Below are 10,998 nucleotides of genomic sequence, written 5' to 3' on the forward strand. Positions count from 1 at the left end.
GGTTGGTTGATTGGTTGATTTTTATTTATTTATTTTGAGACAAGGTTTGTTAGTGTAATTGCCCTAGCTGTCCTGGAACTCGCTGTGTAGACCAGGCTGCCCCTGAACTCAGAGATCCACCTATTTCTCAGAGTACTGGGATTAGAGGTGTGTGCCACCACACCCGGCCAGGACTCACAGAGTTTAAGCAGGGTTGCTAGCATGGCCATGGTAGGGGAATATTTATTGGAGCAGGAACAACTTGCAAATGGGTTTTAAAACAACAAAAAGTCGTGTATTTTATGTACCGTGTGTGCACGAACATGCCTCATAATGGCACATGTGGAGTCAGAGGACAACTGGTGGGAGTGGGTTCTCCACCACGTGGGTCCCAGGGATTGAACTCAGATCACCAGGCTTGGAGGCAAGTTTTTTTGTGTTTTGCTTTTTGTTTTTAATGGACTTTCTCACCTTCCTTGTCATATTCTCTATTCATAACTGCATGACACCACTCTTCCCTAATTCTGAATTTCCTTCAGGCCTCACTTCTTTTCTTTTTTTTTTTTTTTTAACCTGTTTAGAATGTTGGTTCTCAACGATTCCATCTAATCTTTCATTCTAAGTAGTTAGAACCACTGTTGTTATGTATTGCTTTGATGAAATAGCTGCCTTATTCATATGAGTGTATAAGAAACATTAATTAAACCATTCATGGTGGTGAATGCCTATAATCCCAGCACTCAGGGAGGCAGAGGCAGGCACATCTCTGTGAGTTTGAGCCCCCCCCCAAAGAAAGACCCATAGGAAAAGCCAGGTGTGACTGATTGCTCATGCTTATAACCCCAACACTGTCAGTGGTAGAGATGGGGTGATTACTACAGTTGGCTGGCTGCCAGCTTAGCTGTGGGTTCAGTGAGAGACTGTATGTCAAAGAAATAAGGTAAAGAGTGATCAAACACACCTGGCAGCCTCCTCTGGCTTTCGCGCGCGCGCGCACACACACACACACACACACACACACACACACAGGTGCACTGTGATGGTTTGGAAAGGAATGGCCCCAATATGTTCATCTATTTGAGTGCTTGAGCATTGGAAGGGAGGGATTAGGAGGCATGGCCTTTGTTGGAGGAAGTGTGTCACTGGGGGGGGGGGGGGGGGGTGGGGGGGTTGGGGCCGGAGGGGGGGGGGGGGGGGGGGGGGGGGGGGGGGTGGCTTTGGGGTTTCAGAAGCCCAAGCCAGGCACTCTTGTGCTGTCTCTGTCTGTCTCTCCTTGCTGCCTGTGGATCTAGATGCATAACTCTCAACTATGTCTCCAGCCCCATGTCTGCCTGTGTGCCACCATGCTTCCTACAATGATGATAATGGACTAAACCTCTGAAACCCAGCCTCAATTAAATGCTTTCTTTTTTTCTGTAGAAAGTGCAGTGGTCACGGTCTCTTCACAGCAATAGAACACTGACTAAGAAAAGCATACAACAAACACAATAGGCAGATAAACATGCGGCCCTCCTGTGCGTTTATGAGTAGAGATGCTTATTTCGTGACCCTGCCCAGGGCACACTAGTAGTGATAAGCAAGGTTAGATCTTGGCTCCTAAATAATATTTTCTGGACCTGTGTGTCTACATACCCCATTTTGAGTGGGTGCTGGAGTTCAAACCTGAGGAAGCTGGCACTCTCCCCACTGAGCTGTGTCCACAGCTAAATGCCATTTTTTTTAAACTGTCACTAAGGCGCCTAAGTAAAGCACCATTAGCTGGACATGGGGATGCATACCTTTAATTCCAGTAGAGATGTTTCAGGCCAGCCAGCACTACATAGTGAGACCTTGTCTCAAAAATGGATAGAATAAATAAATAAGGGCCTGGAGAGATGGCTCAGAGGTTAAGAGCACTGGCTGTTCTTCCAAACGTCCTGAGTTCAATTTCCAGCAACCACATGGTGGCTCACAGCCATCTATAGTGTGATCTGATGCCCTCTTCAGGTATGCATGCAGGCAGAATACTGTATACATAAGAAATAAACCTTTTAAAAAGAATAAATAAATAAGCTCTATATGTCCTTGGGAAAATGACTGAGATTACAATTTTGGACAGAGAGGATACAAGATAAGTCTAGAGTATCTTGTCACAAAATAAGAAAATTTTCAAAGAATTTGAAAACTTTTAAGATTTTTGTGTGTGTGATGGAGTCTCACTATGAATGTAGTCTGAGCTGCCCTCAAACTCACAGAGATCTACCTGCCTCTGCTTCCAGAGTGCTGAAATTAAAAATGTTTGCTGCTACACCAGGCACTAAAGATTTTCATTCATGTATGTACGGCCCCTATGAATATAGAAGGGCCACGTGTGTGTGTGTATGTGTGTGTGTGTGTGCGCGCGCTCGAGCAGAGGAGAGGCCAAGAGAAGGTGTTTGATTCCCTGGAACTGGAGTTAAAAGTGTATGATCTGGCATTTCGATGCTAGGAATCAATTTCCCAAATCCCCACACACCCATTTTTTTATTTTCTTTCTTTTTTTTATTTTATTTTATTTTATTTGTTTGTTTGTTTGTTTGTTTATTTATTTGAGACAGGATTTCTCTGTGTAGCCTTGGCTGTCCTGGATTTTCATTGTATACCAGGCTGGCCTTGAACTCACAGAGATCTACCTGCCTCTGCCTCCCCAAGTGCTGGGATTAGAGACATGCCCCATTGATAATTTTCTCTTTTTTTTTAATTTTTGTTTTTGTTTTTTTGTTTGTTTGTTTGTTTGTTTGTTTTTTAGATGAGTCTCATGTGGCCCTGAGACTAGAACTCATAATTCAGCCAAAGCTAGTCAGGAATTGCTGGTGGCCTGTCTCCACCTACCAAATTTTGATTCCACAGATGTGCACCACCATACCAGGCTCTAAACTTTTAGCCCTCACAAGCTGTCTTGAAGGAGTGGCTGGCTCCTAACTGGATCCCCGAGAAGGCTGCACCCTAGAGCAGGCAGGTCTCTCTAATCACCAGGCTTTGGCTTCACAAGGGACACTGTTTGCATTTCAAACAGGTTAAGATGAATGTCTGTGATAAAACTGCATCAAAACAACCAATATCTGAACTGAAGAAAAATTAAAAAGCCACAGCTGTGGTATAAAGGCAGGCTTTAATCTCAGCTGGTTCGTCAGCCAGAAATAGTCCCTTTGTCTGACTTACTGGATTGTAAAGTCTGAGCCATTAACAAGGGCGATTCACTGCTTTATTGCAGAGCACCTGCATAAATAAAGATGCCATTGACTGCTTTATGCTTTCCCTTCAGTTAAAGCAAACTCCTTGTTAAAGGGGACTTCACACCTTCTGTTTTACATCTTCATTCCCCAAGATGGGTGTTGCATCATTTGGCTCTCTCTGGAATGTACCCAGAGTCAGAGAGCTACTACCCACTGTTTTACTTGGTTCCGAAGTCCAAGTGACCCACTTCATGTATGTGTCTGTAGGAAATACGGCAAACACAGGCAAAAAGTGCTGCACGCACACACACACACACACACACACACACACTCAAAACCCTGAACACCGATTAAGGGCCAGGGAGATGGCTCCGTAGCTAAAAGCACTTGCCTTGGGGGCCTGATGATCCCAAGTAAAAAACTGGGTGTCCTGTGTCCAAAGCTGTAACCCCAGCACTTCTGTAGCTGAGGGAGCGTGACAGGCAGTGACGGCAGGGGCTTCCTCTGAGCTGTTATTTTTTATTTTTTTTCTTGTTTTGTTTTCTTTGTAAATATTTATTTATATATTCATCTATCATCTGTCTGTCCGTCTGTCTATGAGTCAAGGACTCATATAGTCCAGTTTGGCCTTGAACTTGATATGTAGAAGAAGACCTTGGACGCCTGAGGCTCCCACCTCTGCCTCCCAAGTGCTGGGGTTACAGGAGTGGGCCACCCACACTGGGGCTCTGCTGTGTTGCTATATTCCTGATGCTTTGCACAGCGGTTGCTCCTGGTAAGTGTTTAGTTAACAGTTCTTGAATGAATTAATTAACTAACAGGAATACTTTCCTTTTTCTTCTTTCTTTTAAAGATAGGGCCTCTCTATGTAGCCCTGACTGCCTGGAGCTTGCTCTGTAGACCACACTGTGATTGAATTTACAAAGATCCTCCTGCCTCTGCCTCCTCAGTGCTGGGATTAAAGGTGTATGCCACTGTGCCCCATGCTTGCCCTTGATTTTTTTTTTTTTTTTCTTCAAAGAAGGCTTCTTAAGCAATTAGTGTATTTACAGGTCTTGGGCAGGATGCCAATCTCTCCAGCAGAGGGCAGTGGTGCTTGCACTCACTTTGACCTTGACCTTGGTTATGAAGAACTTCGGAGGTTGAACAAGCCTGGCCTAACCCAAGAGCTCCAAAAACAACTCTAACCTTCCTTTGCTTCTCTCTCTGGGATTGCCTTTAAAATTCTGCTTCTGACCCCCAGGGCCACATAGAGATCAAAAGCCAGTGAACTCATTGGTTCCTCAGAGTAAGCTTTGGCCAAATCATGCCTTGTTTTGTTATTGGAGCCATTAGGAAAGGGGTAACATTTCTCTGTCTACACCCATGTATTAGTCATGGTTCTCTAGGAACAGAACTGATAGAATGAGTCGGGGGGTGACAGATTTATTAGAATGGCTTACATGCTGTGGTCCAAGTAATCTTCAAATGGCTGCCTACCAACAGACGACCCAAGAATCCTGTAGTTCTTGTGGCTCAGCCCACAAAGATGGCTGTCTCAGCTGGACTTCAGTATAGGCCAGAATCCTGAAGAATTAGTTTTAATGCCACCGAAGGAATGAACTTGCCAGAGAGATTTCGAAGGGGTGACCTGGATTAAAGGTGCATCTTGTCACTTCCAATGATCAGGATTAAAAGTGGGTCTTCACTGGAGGGATGGTTCTGTGGTTAGGAGCACTGGCTGTTCTTCCAGAGCACCTGGGTTCAATTGCCAGCACTCTCATGGCAGCTCACAACTATTCTGCAACTCCAGTTCCAGGGAATCCAACACCCTCACACAGATATACATGCAGACAAAACACCAATGCACATAAAATAGAATAAGTAAGTTATTCACCAGATGTAGTGGCACACTCCTTTAATCCCAGCACTTGGGAGGCAGAGGCAGGTTTGTGAGTTAGAGGCCAGCCTGGTCTACAAAGTGAGTCCAGGATAGCCAAGGCTACACAGAGAAACCCTATCTCCCTGTCTTGGAAAATAAAACAAAAGTGAGTCTTCCTACTTGAAATGATTTAAGTAAGAAAAATCCCTTACAGGTTTACCCAGCCACCTGGGTTTTAGTTAATTCCAGATGTAGTCAAGTTGACAACCAAGAAAGCTACCACCCCCAGGGGGGGAATTTTAGCAACACTAACTTTCCCACCCTCAGTCCCCTCTTCCTCCATAGAGCCTCCTTGGGCTGACAAGCAATGGAGTGTACAAGTGACGTTTCAGAAGGTCAGAGGGAGCAAGCAACACAGATAATGGGAGAGATTCTAAAGGGCCCAGAGAGGTGCATATACAAAGATCCTGGGGCAGTACCCTACTGAGCTCTTTAGCGACACAAGATGGCTGGAGTAAGGTGCATGAGCCAGGCTGAGGCAAGTGCATAGAGGAATCTTAGACACCCTGGCCAAGACTTTGGTTTTACTCTGAATGGAATGAGAAGACATAAGAAGGGTTGGAAGAATGACAGATCCCATCACAAATATATGGCACTGGGACTGGAATGGTGGGCACAAAGGCAGAAGCAGACAGATTGTGGCAACTCTGTAGAAGTGATACAAAAGGAGGCAGGAGACAACCTTGGCTTCCCAGGGTAAGACTCAGCCACTGGGCTGGTGAAATGGCCCAGCAGATGAAGGTCATTGTGGAGGTGTCGCAACTTTAATTCCAGCAGAGGCAGGTGGATCTTTGTGAGTCTGAGGCCAGCCTGGTCTACATCGTGAGTTCCAGGCCAGCCAAAGTTATGTGGTGTGAGCCTGTCTCCAAATAAATCAATAAAAGGTGCTTGTGACCACACCTTAACAACATGAGTTTGATTCCTGGAACCCACATGGTGGAAGGAGAGAAGTAACTCCCAAAAGTTGTCTTTGGACCTAAATAAACATTCCCTTGCTCAAACACACACACAGAAACACACACAATAAATGAATATTAAAAACAGCTCTGTAAATTTGTAGGTTCTACATCTCTGTATATGGCCAAGTATGGGTTAAAATATATCTAAAAATGTGTAATTGTAGAGCATGTGCCTAGTATGTGCAAAGCCCTGGGTCTGATTAAAAAAAAAAAAAATCTGTGCTTAGACTGAGAATGTTATTTCCTAAATAACACAGGATAAATGTTTACACTGTTTGGACCAACAAGATGCCTAAGTGGATAAAGGTGCTTGTCACCAAGCCTGATGACCAGAGCTCAATTCCCAGGACCCTCACGGTAAGGAACAAACCCTGATTCCCAAAAGTTATCCTTTTTTCCCCTTGAGTGCTTCAGAATCTGTGTATGTGTGCATGCACACACACACTAAAAAAATAAATAAATGCAATAAAAATTTCACATGGTTTCTTATATTAAATATAAGCAAATCTAGAACAGCTCATCCTGCAGCATTTTATATTAGGGAACTTACATTTCTGAGTCTTGGTACCCAGGGTTGGGGGAATCCTGGGACTCACTTCCACGGATACCAAGGGATGATTGTGCTTTCTAAGCTCTCCATTTTTATCTCCAGCAGTGACCTCTCCCTGCTTGCTTGCTCGGTGTGTCCACTGGAATGTTGACTTAGCCTGGGCTCCATAGAAATCACAGCCTGAGGCAGAGTTTCCAACCCACGCTCTATTAGAGAAGAGGGAGGAGGGAAGGAAATGAGGCAGGCAACTGGGGAAAGCGAACACGAGGTGGTCCTGCAGCTAGCAACACACGAGCAGGAAAACATAACTGGGGTTTCACTTGTACAAGAGCGGCTCCAGAGATTCAGGACAGAGCCATAGCACCTCTGCCTCCTAAAAAGAGGAGGTACAGGGCTGAGGAGCTGGCTCAGTGTGGTAGAGCTTGCTGCTCAGGCATGAAGACTAATTCAGAACCCCAAACCCATATAAAGCCAGGTATAGTGTCCCATTTCTGTAATCCCAGTCCTTATATGGCACAGGACATGAGAGATGGAGACAGAATTCCGAAATGCTCACGGACAGCTTACCTAGTACACCCAGCAATAAACAATAAAAGATGCTGTCTTTTTTTTGCTTTTTCAAGACAGGTTTTTCTGTGTAGCCTTGACTGTCCTAGACCCAATTTATAGACTGGACTGGCCTCGAATTCACAGAGATCCACCTACCTCTGCCTCCCCAAGTGCAGGCGTGTGCCACCATGCCCAACAAAAGACTTAAATGGTGTGGATGAAGAGAAAGGGAAGGACTGATGCCCAAGGTTGTCCTGTGACTTTGGCATGCACAAGGCATACAAATAATTAAGAAAGAAAAGAAGAAAGGGGGGAGGGAAGATACAGACAGAAAGATAGAAGGAAAGAGAATGAAAGAAAAGGATTAGGAAAAAGGTTCAGTGCGCTAAGAACTTTGAAAGGTACCAAAATGCAGGAACGTTCAAGTCCCCACATAAAATGAAATAGTGTTTGCAGATGGCACAATGCAGACTTCACACCTATTAGAGGAGGACCTGTTTTGATCTTAGCACTCTGAGGAGACTAAGGAAGGAGATTCAGGAGTTAAAGGACAGTGTGGAGTGCTTGTGTGATGCTCTCTCTACAAAAGGAAGAAAAACAAACAGACACAATCAGCCAGGTTGGTAAGAGCATAGCGAATGGATCACTGGAATCCGCATCAAGGAAGTAACATCGGTGATATCATGCTCACATCGACCAGAACCAAACTGTCCAGAGGTAAATGCTGAAGGGAGTGAGGCATTGAGGCAGACTGGGATGAGGAAAACCTGGTCTGGATAGCAGGTGCAGACCATCTCTTTCATTTAGTGTTTATTTTTGAGATGGGGTCTCCTATAGATCAGGCTGATTTTGAACTTGCTATTCGTAGCTGAGGATGACCTTGAATTCTTCCTTCTTGCTGTGTCCATCTCCTAACTGTTGGGCTCATGTAACTGCACCACCACATCCCATTTAGATGGTTCTAGGGGCTGAACGAGGCTCACAAGCACCAGCTGAGTTAATCCTGCCCAGCCCCACAGGACACCATTGTGAGTTTTTCTCTAAAAGGGAACAAAGAGAAGGGAGCAAAACTTAGGAAGAGGAGGGGTCCGTAGTGGGCTTGCTTTTCCTGGGAGAAGTAATCACCTGTGTTTGCTTGGGCTGGAGAATGAATCAATAGAAGACACAGGCAGATCTCTGAGTTTGAGGCCAGCCTGGTCTGCAAAGTGAGTTTCAGCAGAGAGGGTAGAGGCAATAACAAATGATGATGGTGAGGATGAGTGAGACTGAGAGGGAGAAAAGGAGGGAGGGAAGGAAGGAGAAAGGGGGGAAAAGCAGCAGGGGTGGGGGGAGTCTGGAAATTCCCGAAAGAAACACTGAGATTTGAGGTCTGAAGACCTGGAGGCAGGAGGTCTGCTTTTGAGGCAAAGGGAATTCCAGACATCTGGAATCTCCTCTCCATGGCTGCCTGCATCTCTGGGGCCCAAGTTTTAAAGCTGAACGCTTACTTTTTGATGTGGTCACAGTACCCAGGCCCACAATATGTTCCCAAGAGTATTTAATTAAATGGAAATCTGGTATACATCTGTGACTAATTAATGCTGATCAAAAACAATTAAATATTAAATGTCAGTGCTGTTACCTGGTTCCTCACCAATAATTGCAAAAGGCTGAATGTAATTATCAAGTCTTGACCTCATGGGAACCAAATTCATGTTAAAATAACGAAAAACCAAAAGGGGGCTAATGAAGGGGTGGGCTTTGTGAATTTAAAAATGTACCTTGGGGTGGAGGGTATATAGATCAGTGGCAAAGCAATTACCTAGCTATGCATGGAGGCCTGGGCCCCAGCTCCAGCTCTGCAAAACAGCAATAACAAACACCCCCTCCACACATATAAGCGAAATACCTATTTGAAGCTATGAAATGCTAAGTAGCAGGGCAGAGGTTTCTGGGAGTTCTCATCCTCAGCCTCTGGGTCTACAAAAGCCCCTCCTCCACATCCCCCAGTGAATGGAAGCTCTATTCAGCAAGGCCGTAAACATGGATTTTAGAAATGTTTTTATCTGTGTATTTACCTACTTGTCTGTAAGTGCACTATTTGTGTGCAGTACCCACAGAAGCCAGAAGAGGGCATCAGATTTCCTGGAACTGAAGTTATAAGTGATTATGAGCAACCATGTGGGTACTGGGAATAAGACCTGGGTCCTCCGTAACAGCAGCCAGTGCTGCTGACCTGTGAGCCATCTCTCCAGTCCACAGTAAGCACCTTTGACAGTTCGTTTTATGGTAAAAGGTCTCGGATGCTGACGGCTGCTCTGTGAACTAGACAGAGTGAGTTGATTAGGTGTTTAGCAAGGACTTGACTTGAGCAAGTTCTGGAAATAAACACAAAGAGATTGTAAAAATATGAATAAAATAAAAACAAAGACCTGCATACAATGAATTCTGTCTTCAAGATCTAGGTTAAAGTCTAGGCTGATGTTTCTCGAGACTATGCAAACGACTGCCACTATGCCAAGAACCCTGGGAAAAGCCAGGGATGTAACTCAGTGGGAGAGGGCCTGACCTGCATGTCTGAGGTCCTAAATTCAACACACCCCATATCACCTAAAGTAGAACCTGGAGATTTACCTGTGTCTCCCAGTGTTCTCTGTGTCCACAGGAGAGAGGTCACTCCCTTCTAGTTTCCTGCACAATACTCTTGCTTCTATTCTATTTCTCCCCCTTCTCCCATCCTCTCTTTTGTTTTGTTTTGTTTCTTTGTTTGTTCTTATTTTTGTTTTTGAGACAGGATCTCTAGATATAGCCCAGTACAGCAGACTAGCCTGTTCTGTACCTCTGCCATGGTGTGCTGGAATTACAGGTGAGTGCTGCTGTTGCCTGCTGTTGCTTTTCTTCCTTTGGGGGAAACAGGGCCTCAAGTAACCCAGGCTAACCTCAGACTTAGCTGCTAAGTATCCTAGACCAACCTTGACCTTGAACTCTTAATCCTTCTGCCTCTGCCCCCTGAATGGCTGGGATTAGAGGCATATACCACCAATTGTGGCTTTTGTTTTCATTTCCTGTACTATTTATCTTGAGGTGGTTTTTGTTGTGGTTGCTCTTGTTTCCGTATGTTGAACCCAGGTTCCACACAGTGGGTAAGTGCTCAAAGTTGTAAAGCTATAATTTTAACCCTTTGGAAGTGATTTTTGTTTGTTTGTTTGTTTTTGTTTTCTAAGGAAGCAACAGTGGCTTTATTCTACAATCGAAAAGCTGCAGGCCAGCACAACCATCCTTATGGTCCTAGTGAGAGGTGAATTTAGCAGATCCCGAAGATAGGCTACACCAGGGGAACAAGTGTGCATATGGGGCAAATTCAAGGACAAAGACCCAGAGCAATGGCTTGGAACACCGTAGCTACTGAGATCCAGAAAAATGAGTCACGCCCAGCAGACCAGCAAAGGGATGGGTGGAGGAGAAAGACTTTGTCCAAAGCCAAAACAAAGTGAGTTAAGAACCAAGAAATTTCTGCACAAGAAGTAGCAGGGTGGAAAAACAAGGAGGTGGTCGGGAAAGGTTCCAGAGACAAACCGGGGGTGTATGCCGTGACTTTGAATCACATCCTGGCCCGGCCTAGATACGCCACTCCCCACCGTTTAACAAGATGTCAATGGACTGGCAGCCTGACAGCTCCTACACGGCCCATCTCAAAAGGGAGGCCCAGGGCTGGGAGTGTCTCTCAGTTGGTCCAGCGTTTGCCCAGCATGCATCATGCCTGGGGTTGATCCCCAGCATAAAGTGGGGGTGGTGGGAGTGAAGGCAGAAGGATCAGAAGTTCAAAGTCATCTTCATTTATTAAAAAAAAAAAAAAAAAAAGGGAGG

This window comes from Psammomys obesus, unplaced genomic scaffold (assembly GCF_907164565.1).
Source record: "Psammomys obesus unplaced genomic scaffold, mPsaObe1.curated_primary_1811, whole genome shotgun sequence".
NCBI lineage: Eukaryota > Metazoa > Chordata > Mammalia > Rodentia > Muridae > Psammomys > Psammomys obesus.